Below are 13,856 nucleotides of genomic sequence, written 5' to 3' on the forward strand. Positions count from 1 at the left end.
GTTCCGATGCATTTTTGATCTTCAGCGGAATTCCGAGAACAATGGAAGAGTTCCGAAGCATTTTTAAACGTCAGCAGAATGCCGAGAACAATGGAAGAGTTCCGACGCATTTTTAAATGTCAGCGGAATTCCGAGAACAATGGAAGCGATCTGAAGCATTTTTAAACTTCAGCGGAATTTCGAGAACAATGGAAGAGTTCCGAAGCATTTTTAAACGTCAGCGTAATTCTGAGAACAATGGAAGAGTTCCGAACCATTTTTAATCTTCAGCGGAATTCCGAGAACAATGGAACAGTTCCGAAGCATTTTTAACTTCAGCAGAATTCCGAGAACAATGGAAGAGTTCCGAAGCATTTTTAAACTTCAGCAGAATTCCGAGAACAATGGAAGAGTTCCGAAGTATTTTTAAATGTCATCGGAATGCCGAGATCAATGGAAGAGTTCCGACGCATTTTTAATGGTCAGCGGAATTCCGAGAACAATGTAAGAGATCTGAAGCATTTTTAAACTTCAGCGGAATTTCGAGAGCAATGGAAGAGTTCCGAAGCATTTTTAAACATCTGCGGAATTCTGAGAAGAATGGAAGAGTTCCGAAGCATTTTTAACTTCAGCAGAATTCCGAGAACAATGGAAGAGTTCCGAAGTATTTTTAAACGTCAGCGGAATGCCGAGAACAATGGAAGAGTTCCGAAGCATTTTTAAACATCAGCGGAATTCCGAGAACAATGGAAGAGTTCTGAAGCATTTTTAAACTTCAGCGGAATTTAGAGAACAATGGAAGAGTTCCGACGCATTTTTAAACGTCAGCGGAATTCTGAGAACAATGGAGGCGTTCCGAAGCATTTTTAAACGTCAGCAGAATTCTCAGAACATTGGAAGAGTTCCGAAGCATTTTTAAACTTCAGCTGAATTCCGAGAAAAATGGAAGAGTTCCGAAGCATTTTTAAACTTCAGCGGAATTCCGAGAACAATGGAAGAGTTCCGAAGCATTTTTAAACGTCAGCGGAATTCCGAGAACAATGGAAGAGTTCCGAAGCATTTTTAAACTTCAGCGGAATTCCGAGAACAATGGAAGAGTTCTGAAGCATTTTTAAATGTCAGCGGAATGCCGAGAACAATGGAAGAGTTCCGACGCATTTTTAAACGTCAGCGGAATTCCGAGAACAATGGAAGAGATCTGAAGCATTTTTAAACTTCAGCGGAATTTTGAGAACAATGGAAGAGTTCCGAAGCATTTTTAAACGTCAGTGGAATTCTGAGAACAATGGAAGAGTTCCAAAGCATTTTTAATCTTCAGCGGAATTCCGAGAACAATGGAACAGTTCCGAAGCATTTTTAACTTCAGCAGAATTCCGAGAACAATGGAAGAGTTCCGAAGCATTTTTAAACATCTGCGGAATTCTGAGAACAATGGAAGAGTTCCGAAGCATTTTTAAACTTCAGCAGAATTCCGAGAACAATGGAAGAGTTCCGAAGCATTTTTAAACTTCAGCGGAATTCCGAGAAAGATGGAAGTGTTCCGAAGCATTTTTAAACTTCAGCAGAAGTCGGAGAACAATGGAAGAGTTCCGAAGCATTTTTAAACTTCTGCGGAATTCCGAGAAAAATGGAAGAGTTCCGAAGCATTTTTAAACTTCAACGGAATTCCGAGAACAATGGAAGAGTTCCGAAGCATTTTTAATATTCAGCGGAATTCCGAGAACAATGGAAGAGTTCCGAAGCATTTTTAAACATCAGCGGAATTCCGAGAACATAGGAAGAGTTCCGATGCATTTTTGATCTTCAGCGGAATTCCGAGAACAATGGAAGAGTTCCGAAGCATTTTTAAACGTCAGCAGAATGCCGAGAACAATGGAAGAGTTCCGACGCATTTTTAAATGTCAGCGGAATTCCGAGAACAATGGAAGCGATCTGAAGCATTTTTAAACTTCAGTGGAATTTCGAGAACAATGGAAGAGTTCCGAAGCATTTTTAAACTTCAGCGGAATGCCGAGAACAATGGAAGAGTTCCGACGCATTTTTAAACGTCAGCGGAATTCCGAGAACAATGGAAGAGTTCCGAAGCATTTTTAAACTTCAGCGGAATTCCGAGAACAATGGAAGAGTTCCGAAGCATTTTCAAATGTCAGCGGAATGCCGAGAACAATGGAAGAGTTCCGACACATTTTTAAACGTCAGCGGAATTCCGAGAACAATGGAAGAGATCTGAAGCATTTTTAAACTTCAGCGGAATTTTGAGAACAATGGAAGAGTTCCGAAGCATTTTTAAACGTCAGCGGAATTCTGAGAACAATGGAAGAGTTCCGAAGCATTTTTAATCTTCAGCGGAATTCCGAGAACATAGGAAGAGTTCCGATGCATTTTTGATCTTCAACGGAATTCCGAGAACAATGGAAGAGTTCCGAAGCATTTTTAAACGTCAGCAGAATGCCGAGAACAATGGAAGAGTTCCGACGCATTTTTAAATGTCAGCGGAATTCCGAGAACAATGGAAGCGATCTGAAGCATTTTTAAACTTCAGCGGAATTTCGAGAACAATGGAAGAGTTCCGAAGCATTTTTAAACGTCAGCGTAATTCTGAGAACAATGGAAGCGATCTGAAGCATTTTTAAACTTCAGCGGAATTTCGAGAACAATGGAAGAATTCCGAAGCATTTTTAAACGTCAGCGTAATTCTGAGAACAATGGAAGAGTTCCGAAGCATTTTTAATCTTCAGCGGAATTCCGAGAACAATGGAACAGTTCCGAAGCACTTTTAACTTCAGCAGAATTCCGAGAACAATGGAAGAGTTCCGAAGCATTTTTAAACTTCAGCAGAATTCCGAGAACAATGGAAGAGTTCCGAAGTATTTTTAAACGTCATCGGAATGCCGAGAACAATGGAAGAGTTCCGACGCATTTTTAAAGGTCAGCGGAATTCCGAGAACAATGTAAGAGATCTGAAGCATTTTTAAACTTCAGCGGAATTTCGAGAGCAATGGAAGAGTTCCGAAGCATTTTTAAACATCTGCGGAATTCTGAGAAGAATGGAAGAGTTCCGAAGCATTTTTAACTTCAGCAGAATTCCGAGAACAATGGAAGAGTTCTGAAGCATTTTTAAACTTCAGCGGAATTTTGAGAACAATGGAAGAGTTTCGAAACATTTTTAAACGGCAGTGGAATTCTGAGAACAATGGAAGAGTTCCAAAGCATTTTTAATCTTCAGCGGAATTCCGAGAACAATGGAAGAGTTCCGAAGCATTTTTAACTTCAGCAGAATTCCGAGAACAATGGAAGAGTTCCGAAGCATTTTTAAACATCTGCGGAATTCTGAGAACAATGGAAGAGTTCCGAAGCATTTTTAAACTTCAGCGGAATTCCGAGAAAGATGGAAGTGTTCCGAAGCATTTTTAAACTTCAGCAGAAGTCGGAGAACAATGGAAGAGTTCCGAAGCATTTTTAAACTTCTGCGGAATTCCGAGAAAAATGGAAGAGTTCCGAAGCATTTTTAAACTTCAGCGGAATTCCGAGAACAATGGAAGAGTTCCGAAGCATTTTTAAATGTCAGCAGTATGCCGAGAACAATGGAAGAGTTCCGACGCATTTTTAAACGTCAGCGGAATTCCGAGAACAATGGAAGAGATCTGAAGCATTTTTAAACTTCAGCGGAATTTTGAGAACAATGGAAGAGTTCCGAAGCATTTTTAAACGTCAGCGGAATTCTGAGAACAATGGAAGAGTTCCGAAGCATTTTTAATCTTCAGCGGAATTCCGAGAACAATGGAAGAGTTCCGAAGCATTTTTAAACATCAGCGGAATTCCGAGAACATAGGAAGAGTTCCGATGCATTTTTGATCTTCAGCGGAATTCCGAGAACAATGGAAGAGTTCCGAAGCATTTTTAAACGTCAGCAGAATGCCGAGAACAATGGAAGAGATCCGACGCATTTTTAAATGTCAGCGGAATTCCGAGAACAATGGAAGCGATCTGAAGCATTTTTAAACTTCAGCGGAATTTCGAGAACAATGGAAGAGTTCCGAAGCATTTTTAAACGTCAGCGTAATTCTGAGAACAATGGAAGAGTTCCGAAGCATTTTTAATCTTCTGCGGAATTCCGAGAACAATGGAACAGTTCCGAAGCATTTTTAACTTCAGCAGAATTACGAGAACAATGGAAGAGTTCCGAAGCATTTTTAAACTTCAGCAGAATTCCGAGAACAATGGAAGAGATCTGAAGCATTTTTAAACTTCAGCGGAATTTTGAGAACAATGGAAGAGTTCCGAAGCATTTTTAAACGTCAGCGGAATTCTGAGAACAATGGAAGAGTTCCGAAGCATTTTTAATCTTCAGTGGAATTCCGAGAACAATGGAACAGTTCCGAAGCATTTTTAACTTCAGGAGAATTCCGAGAACAATGGAAGAGTTCCGAAGCATTTTTAAACTTCAGCGGAATTCCGAGAAAAATGGAAGAGTTGCGAAGCATTTTTAACTTCAGCGGAATGCCGAGAACAATGGAAGAGTTCCGAAGCATTTTTAAACTTCAGCAGAATTCCGAGAACAAGGGAAGAGTTCCGAAGTATTTTTAAACGTCATCGGAATGCCGAGAACAATGGAAGAGTTCCGACGCATTTTTAATGGTCAGCGGAATTCCGAGAACAATGTAAGAGATCTGAAGCATTTTTAAACTTCAGCGGAATTTCGAGAGCAATGGAAGAGTTCCGAAGCATTTTTAAACATCTGCGGAATTCTGAGAAGAATGGAAGAGTTCCGAAGCATTTTTAACTTCAGCAGAATTCCGAGAACAATGGAAGAGTTCCGAAGTATTTTTAAACGTCAGTGGAATGCCGAGAACAATGGAAGAGTTCCGAAGCATTTTTAAACATCAGCGGAATTCCGAGAACAATGGAAGAGTTCCGACGCATTTTTAAACGTCAGCGGAATTCCGAGAACAATAGAAGAGATTTGAAGCATTTTTAAACTTCAGCGGAATTTTGAGAACAATGGAAGAGTTCCGAAGCATTTTTAAACGTCAGCGGAATTCTGAGAACAATGGAAGAGTTCCAAAGCATTTTTAATCTTCAGCGGAATTCCGAGAACAATGGAACAGTTCCGAAGCATTTTTAACTTCAGCAGAATTCCGAGAACAATGGAAGAGTTCCGAAGCATTTTTAAACTTCAGCGGAATTCCGAGAAAAATGGAAGAGTTGCGAAGCATTTTTAACTTCAGCGGAATGCCGAGAACAATGGAAGAGTTCCGACGCATTTTTAAAGGTCATCGGAATGCCGAGAACAATGGAAGAGTTCCGACGCATTTTTAAAGGTCAGCGGAATTCCGAGAACAATGTAAGAGATCTGAAGCATTTTTAAACTTCAGCGGAATTTCGAGAGCAATGGAAGAGTTCCGAAGCATTTTTAAACATCTGCGGAATTCTGAGAAGAATGGAAGAGTTCCGAAGCATTTTTAACTTCAGCAGAATTCCAAGAACAATGGAAGAGTTCCGAAGTATTTTTAAACGTCAGCAGAATTCTGAGAACAATGGAGGCGTTCCGAAGCATTTTTAAACGTCAGCAGAATTCTCAGAACATTGGAAGAGTTCCGAAGCATTTTTAAACTTCAGCGGAATTCCGAGAAAAATGGAAGAGTTCCGAAGCATTTTTAAACTTCTGCGGAATTCCGAGAACAATGGAAGAGTTCCGAAGCATTTTTAAACGTCAGCGGAATGCCGAGAAAAATGGAAGAGTTCCGAAGCATTTTTAAACTGCAGCGGAATTCCTAGAACAATGGAAGAGTTCTGATGCATTTTTAAACTGCAGCGGAATTCCTAGAACAATGGAAGAGTTCCGAAGCATTTTTAAACTTCAGTGGAATGCCGAGAACAATGGAAGAGTTCCGACGCATTTTTAAACGTCAGCGGAATTCCGAGAACAATGGAAGAGTTCCGAAGCATTTTTAAACTTCAGCGGAATTCCGAGAACAATGGAAGAGTTCCGAAGCATTTTTAAATGTCAGCGGAATGCCGAGAACAATGGAAGAGTTCCGACGCATTTTTAAACGTCAGCGGAATTCCGAGAACAATGGAAGAGATCTGAAGCATTTTTAAACTTCAGCGGAATTTTGAGAACAATGGAAGAGTTCCGAAGCATTTTTAAACGTCAGAGGAATTCTGAGAACAATGGAAGAGTTCCGAAGCATTTTTAATCTTCAGCGGAATTCCGAGAACATAGGAAGAGTTCCGATGCATTTTTGATCTTCAGCGGAATTCCGAGAACAATGGAAGAGTTCCGAAGCATTTTTAAACGTCAGCAGAATGCCGAGAACAATGGAAGAGTTCCGACGCATTTTTAAATGTCAGCGGAATTCCGAGAACAATGGAAGCGATCTGAAGCATTTTTAAACTTCAGCGGAATTTCGAGAACAATGGAAGAGTTCCGAAGCATTTTTAAACGTCAGCGTAATTCTGAGAACAATGGAAGAGTTCCGAACCATTTTTAATCTTCAGCGGAATTCCGAGAACAATGGAACAGTTCCGAAGCATTTTTAACTTCAGCAGAATTCCGAGAACAATGGAAGAGTTCCGAAGCATTTTTAAACTTCAGCAGAATTCCGAGAACAATGGAAGAGTTCCGAAGTATTTTTAAATGTCATCGGAATGCCGAGATCAATGGAAGAGTTCCGACGCATTTTTAATGGTCAGCGGAATTCCGAGAACAATGTAAGAGATCTGAAGCATTTTTAAACTTCAGCGGAATTTCGAGAGCAATGGAAGAGTTCCGAAGCATTTTTAAACATCTGCGGAATTCTGAGAAGAATGGAAGAGTTCCGAAGCATTTTTAACTTCAGCAGAATTCCGAGAACAATGGAAGAGTTCCGAAGTATTTTTAAACGTCAGCGGAATGCCGAGAACAATGGAAGAGTTCCGAAGCATTTTTAAACATCAGCGGAATTCCGAGAACAATGGAAGAGTTCTGAAGCATTTTTAAACTTCAGCGGAATTTAGAGAACAATGGAAGAGTTCCGACGCATTTTTAAACGTCAGCGGAATTCTGAGAACAATGGAGGCGTTCCGAAGCATTTTTAAACGTCAGCAGAATTCTCAGAACATTGGAAGAGTTCCGAAGCATTTTTAAACTTCAGCTGAATTCCGAGAAAAATGGAAGAGTTCCGAAGCATTTTTAAACTTCAGCGGAATTCCGAGAACAATGGAAGAGTTCCGAAGCATTTTTAAACGTCAGCGGAATTCCGAGAACAATGGAAGAGTTCCGAAGCATTTTTAAACTTCAGCGGAATTCCGAGAACAATGGAAGAGTTCTGAAGCATTTTTAAATGTCAGCGGAATGCCGAGAACAATGGAAGAGTTCCGACGCATTTTTAAACGTCAGCGGAATTCCGAGAACAATGGAAGAGATCTGAAGCATTTTTAAACTTCAGCGGAATTTTGAGAACAATGGAAGAGTTCTGAAGCATTTTTAAACGTCAGTGGAATTCTGAGAACAATGGAAGAGTTCCAAAGCATTTTTAATCTTCAGCGGAATTCCGAGAACAATGGAACAGTTCCGAAGCATTTTTAACTTCAGCAGAATTCCGAGAACAATGGAAGAGTTCCGAAGCATTTTTAAACATCTGCGGAATTCTGAGAACAATGGAAGAGTTCCGAAGCATTTTTAAACTTCAGCAGAATTCCGAGAACAATGGAAGAGTTCCGAAGCATTTTTAAACTTCAGCGGAATTCCGAGAAAGATGAAAGTGTTCCGAAGCATTTTTAAACTTCAGCAGAAGTCGGAGAACAATGGAAGAGTTCCGAAGCATTTTTAAACTTCTGCGGAATTCCGAGAAAAATGGAAGAGTTCCGAAGCATTTTTAAACTTCAACGGAATTCCGAGAACAATGGAAGAGTTCCGAAGCATTTTTAATATTCAGCGGAATTCCGAGAACAATGGAAGAGTTCCGAAGCATTTTTAAACATCAGCGGAATTCCGAGAACATAGGAAGAGTTCCGATGCATTTTTGATCTTCAGCGGAATTCCGAGAACAATGGAAGAGTTCCGAAGCATTTTTAAACGTCAGCAGAATGCCGAGAACAATGGAAGAGTTCCGACGCATTTTTAAATGTCAGCGGAATTCCGAGAACAATGGAAGCGATCTGAAGCATTTTTAAACTTCAGTGGAATTTCGAGAACAATGGAAGAGTTCCGAAGCATTTTTAAACGTCAGCGTAATTCTGAGAACAATGGAAGAGTTCCGAAGCATTTTTAATCTTCAGCGGAATTCCGAGAACAATGGAACAGTTCCGAAGCATTTTTAACTTCAGCAGAATTCCGAGAACAATGGAAGAGTTCCGAAGCATTTTTAAACTTCAGCAGAATTCCGAGAACAATGGAAGAGATCTGAAGCATTTTTAAACTTCAGCGGAATTTTGAGAACAATGGAAGAGTTCCGAAGCATTTTTAAACGTCAGCGGAATTCTGAGAACAATGGAAGAGTTCCGAAGCATTTTTAATCTTCAGTGGAATTCCGAGAACAATGAAACAGTTCCGAAGCATTTTTAACTTCAGCAGAATTCCGAGAACAATGGAAGAGTTCCGAAGCATTTTTAAACTTCAGCGGAATTCCGAGAAAAATGGAAGAGTTGCGAAGCATTTTTAACTTCAGCGGAATGCCGAGAACAATGGAAGAGTTCCGAAGCATTTTTAAACTTCAGCAGAATTCCGAGAACAAGGGAAGAGTTCCGAAGTATTTTTAAACGTCATCGGAATGCCGAGAACAATGGAAGAGTTCCGACGCATTTTTAATGGTCAGCGGAATTCCGAGAACAATGTAAGAGATCTGAAGCATTTTTAAACTTCAGCGGAATTTCGAGAGCAATGGAAGAGTTCCGAAGCATTTTTAAACATCTGCGGAATTCTGAGAAGAATGGAAGAGTTCCGAAGCATTTTTAACTTCAGCAGAATTCCGAGAACAATGGAAGAGTTCCGAAGTATTTTTAAACGTCAGCGGAATGCCGAGAACAATGGAAGAGTTCCGAAGCATTTTTAAACATCAGCGGAATTCCGAGAACAATGGAAGAGTTCCGACGCATTTTTAAACATCAGCGGAATTCCGAGAGCAATAGAAGAGATTTGAAGCATTTTTAAACTTCAGCGGAATTTTGAGAACAATGGAAGAGTTCCGAAGCATTTTTAAACGTCAGCGGAATTCTGAGAACAATGGAAGAGTTCCAAAGCATTTTTAATCTTCAGCGGAATTCCGAGAACAATGGAACAGTTCCGAAGCATTTTTAACTTCAGCAGAATTCCGAGAACAATGGAAGAGTTCCGAAGCATTTTTAAACTTCAGCGGAATTCCGAGAAAAATGGAAGAGTTGCGAAGCATTTTTAACTTCAGCGGAATGCCGAGATCATAGGAAGAGTTCCGATGCATTTTTGATCTTCAGCGGAATTCCGAGAACAATGGAAGAGTTCCGAAGCATTTTTAAACGTCAGCAGAATGCCGAGAACAATGGAAGAGTTCCGACGCATTTTTAAATGTCAGCGGAATTCCGAGAACAATGGAAGCGATCTGAAGCATTTTTAAACGTCAGCGGAATGCCGAGAAAAATGGAAGAGTTCCGAAGCATTTTTAAACTGCAGCGGAATTCCTAGAACAATGGAAGAGTTCTGATGCATTTTTAAACTGCAGCGGAATTCCTAGAACAATGGAAGAGTTCCGAAGCATTTTTAAACTTCAGCGGAATGCCGAGAACAATGGAAGAGTTCCGACGCATTTTTAAACGTCAGCGGAATTCCGAGAACAATGGAAGAGTTCCGAAGCATTTTTAAACTTCAGCGGAATTCCGAGAACAATGGAAGAGTTCCGAAGCATTTTTAAATGTCAGCGGAATGCCGAGAACAATGGAAGAGTTCCGACGCATTTTTAAACGTCAGCGGAATTCCGAGAACAATGGAAGAGATCTGAAGCATTTTTAAACTTCAGCGGAATTTTGAGAACAATGGAAGAGTTCCGAAGCATTTTTAAACGTCAGAGGAATTCTGAGAACAATGGAAGAGTTCCGAAGCATTTTTAATCTTCAGCGGAATTCCGAGAACATAGGAAGAGTTCCGATGCATTTTTGATCTTCAGCGGAATTCCGAGAACAATGGAAGAGTTCCGAAGCATTTTTAAACGTCAGCAGAATGCCGAGAACAATGGAAGAGTTCCGACGCATTTTTAAATGTCAGCGGAATTCCGAGAACAATGGAAGCGATCTGAAGCATTTTTAAACTTCAGCGGAATTTCGAGAACAATGGAAGAGTTCCGAAGCATTTTTAAACGTCAGCGTAATTCTGAGAACAATGGAAGAGTTCCGAACCATTTTTAATCTTCAGCGGAATTCCGAGAACAATGGAACAGTTCCGAAGCATTTTTAACTTCAGCAGAATTCCGAGAACAATGGAAGAGTTCCGAAGCATTTTTAAACTTCAGCAGAATTCCGAGAACAATGGAAGAGTTCCGAAGTATTTTTAAATGTCATCGGAATGCCGAGATCAATGGAAGAGTTCCGACGCATTTTTAATGGTCAGCGGAATTCCGAGAACAATGTAAGAGATCTGAAGCATTTTTAAACTTCAGCGGAATTTCGAGAGCAATGGAAGAGTTCCGAAGCATTTTTAAACATCTGCGGAATTCTGAGAAGAATGGAAGAGTTCCGAAGCATTTTTAACTTCAGCAGAATTCCGAGAACAATGGAAGAGTTCCGAAGTATTTTTAAACGTCAGCGGAATGCCGAGAACAATGGAAGAGTTCCGAAGCATTTTTAAACATCAGCGGAATTCCGAGAACAATGGAAGAGTTCTGAAGCATTTTTAAACTTCAGCGGAATTTAGAGAACAATGGAAGAGTTCCGACGCATTTTTAAACGTCAGCGGAATTCTGAGAACAATGGAGGCGTTCCGAAGCATTTTTAAACGTCAGCGGAATTCTCAGAACATTGGAAGAGTTCCGAAGCATTTTTAAACTTCAGCTGAATTCCGAGAAAAATGGAAGAGTTCCGAAGCATTTTTAAACTTCAGTGGAATTCCGAGAACAATGGAAGAGTTCCGAAGCATTTTTAAACGTCAGCGGAATTCCGAGAACAATGGAAGAGTTCCGAAGCATTTTTAAACTTCAGCGGAATTCCGAGAACAATGGAAGAGTTCTGAAACATTTTTAAATGTCAGCGGAATGCCGAGAACAATGGAAGAGTTCCGACGCATTTTTAAACGTCAGCGGAATTCCGAGAACAATGGAAGAGATCTGAAGCATTTATAAACTTCAGCGGAATTTTGAGAACAATGGAAGAGTTCCGAAGCATTTTTAAACGTCAGTGGAATTCTGAGAACAAAGGAAGAGTTCCAAAGCATTTTTAATCTTCAGCGGAATTCCGAGAACAATGGAACAGTTCCGAAGCATTTTTAACTTCAGCAGAATTCCGAGAACAATGGAAGAGTTCCGAAGCATTTTTAAACATCTGCGGAATTCTGAGAACAATGGAAGAGTTCCGAAGCATTTTTAAACTTCAGCAGAATTCCGAGAACAATGGAAGAGTTCCGAAGCATTTTTAAACGTCAGCGTAATTCTGAGAACAATGGAAGCGATCTGAAGCATTTTTAAACTTCAGCGGAATTTCGAGAACAATGGAAGAGTTCCGAAGCATTTTTAATCTTCAGCGGAATTCCGAGAACAATGGAACAGTTCCGAAGCATTTTTAACTTCAGCAGAATTCCGAGAACAATGGAAGAGTTCCGAAGCATTTTTAAACTTCAGCAGAATTCCGAGAACAATGGAAGAGTTCCGAAGTATTTTTAAACGTCATCGGAATGCCGAGAACAATGGAAGAGTTCCGACGCATTTTTAAAGGTCAGCGGAATTCCGAGAACAATGTAAGAGATCTGAAGCATTTTTAAACTTCAGCGGAATTTCGAGAGCAATGGAAGAGTTCCGAAGCATTTTTAAACATCTGCGGAATTCTGAGAAGAATGGAAGAGTTCCGAAGCATTTTTAACTTCAGCAGAATTCCAAGAACAATGGAAGAGTTCCGAAGTATTTTTAAACGTCAGCAGAATTCTGAGAACAATGGAGGCGTTCCGAAGCATTTTTAAACGTCAGCAGAATTCTCAGAACATTGGAAGAGTTCCGAAGCATTTTTAAACTTCAGCGGAATTCCGAGAAAAATGGAAGAGTTCCGAAGCATTTTTAAACTTCTGCGGAATTCCGAGAACAATGGAAGAGTTCCGAAGCATTTTTAAACGTCAGCGGAATGCCGAGAAAAATGGAAGAGTTCCGAAGCATTTTTAAACTGCAGCGGAATTCCTAGAACAATGGAAGAGTTCTGATGCATTTTTAAACTGCAGCGGAATTCCTAGAACAATGGAAGAGTTCCGAAGCATTTTTAAACTTCAGCGGAATGCCGAGAACAATGGAAGAGTTCCGACGCATTTTTAAACGTCAGCGGAATTCCGAGAACAATGGAAGAGTTCCGAAGCATTTTTAAACTTCAGCGGAATTCCGAGAACAATGGAAGAGTTCCGAAGCATTTTTAAATGTCAGCGGAATGCCGAGAACAATGGAAGAGTTCCGACGCATTTTTAAACGTCAGCGGAATTCCGAGAACAATGGAAGAGATCTGAAGCATTTTTAAACTTCAGCGGAATTTTGAGAACAATGGAAGAGTTCCGAAGCATTTTTAAACGTCAGAGGAATTCTGAGAACAATGGAAGAGTTCCGAAGCATTTTTAATCTTCAGCGGAATTCCGAGAACATAGGAAGAGTTCCGATGCATTTTTGATCTTCAGCGGAATTCCGAGAACAATGGAAGAGTTCCGAAGCATTTTTAAACGTCAGCAGAATGCCGAGAACAATGGAAGAGTTCCGACGCATTTTTAAATGTCAGCGGAATTCCGAGAACAATGGAAGCGATCTGAAGCATTTTTAAACTTCAGCGGAATTTCGAGAACAATGGAAGAGTTCCGAAGCATTTTTAAACGTCAGCGTAATTCTGAGAACAATGGAAGAGTTCCGAACCATTTTTAATCTTCAGCGGAATTCCGAGAACAATGGAACAGTTCCGAAGCATTTTTAACTTCAGCAGAATTCCGAGAACAATGGAAGAGTTCCGAAGCATTTTTAAACTTCAGCAGAATTCCGAGAACAATGGAAGAGTTCCGAAGTATTTTTAAATGTCATCGGAATGCCGAGATCAATGGAAGAGTTCCGACGCATTTTTAATGGTCAGCGGAATTCCGAGAACAATGTAAGAGATCTGAAGCATTTTTAAACTTCAGCGGAATTTCGAGAGCAATGGAAGAGTTCCGAAGCATTTTTAAACATCTGCGGAATTCTGAGAAGAATGGAAGAGTTCCGAAGCATTTTTAACTTCAGCAGAATTCCGAGAACAATGGAAGAGTTCCGAAGTATTTTTAAACGTCAGCGGAATGCCGAGAACAATGGAAGAGTTCCGAAGCATTTTTAAACATCAGCGGAATTCCGAGAACAATGGAAGAGTTCTGAAGCATTTTTAAACTTCAGCGGAATTTAGAGAACAATGGAAGAGTTCCGACGCATTTTTAAACGTCAGCGGAATTCTGAGAACAATGGAGGCGTTCCGAAGCATTTTTAAACGTCAGCAGAATTCTCAGAACATTGGAAGAGTTCCGAAGCATTTTTAAACTTCAGCTGAATTCCGAGAAAAATGGAAGAGTTCCGAAGCATTTTTAAACTTCAGCGGAATTCCGAGAACAATGGAAGAGTTCCGAAGCATTTTTAAACGTCAGCGGAATTCCGAGAACAATGGAAGAGTTCCGAAGCATTTTTAAACTTCAGCGGAATTCCGAGAACAATGGAAGAGTTCTGAAGCATTTTTAA

Source organism: Phyllobates terribilis, unplaced genomic scaffold (genome assembly GCF_046119375.1).
Source record: "Phyllobates terribilis strain yellow unplaced genomic scaffold, ASM4611937v1 Scaffold_2__4_contigs__length_985480577, whole genome shotgun sequence".
NCBI classification, from domain to species: domain Eukaryota; kingdom Metazoa; phylum Chordata; class Amphibia; order Anura; family Dendrobatidae; genus Phyllobates; species Phyllobates terribilis.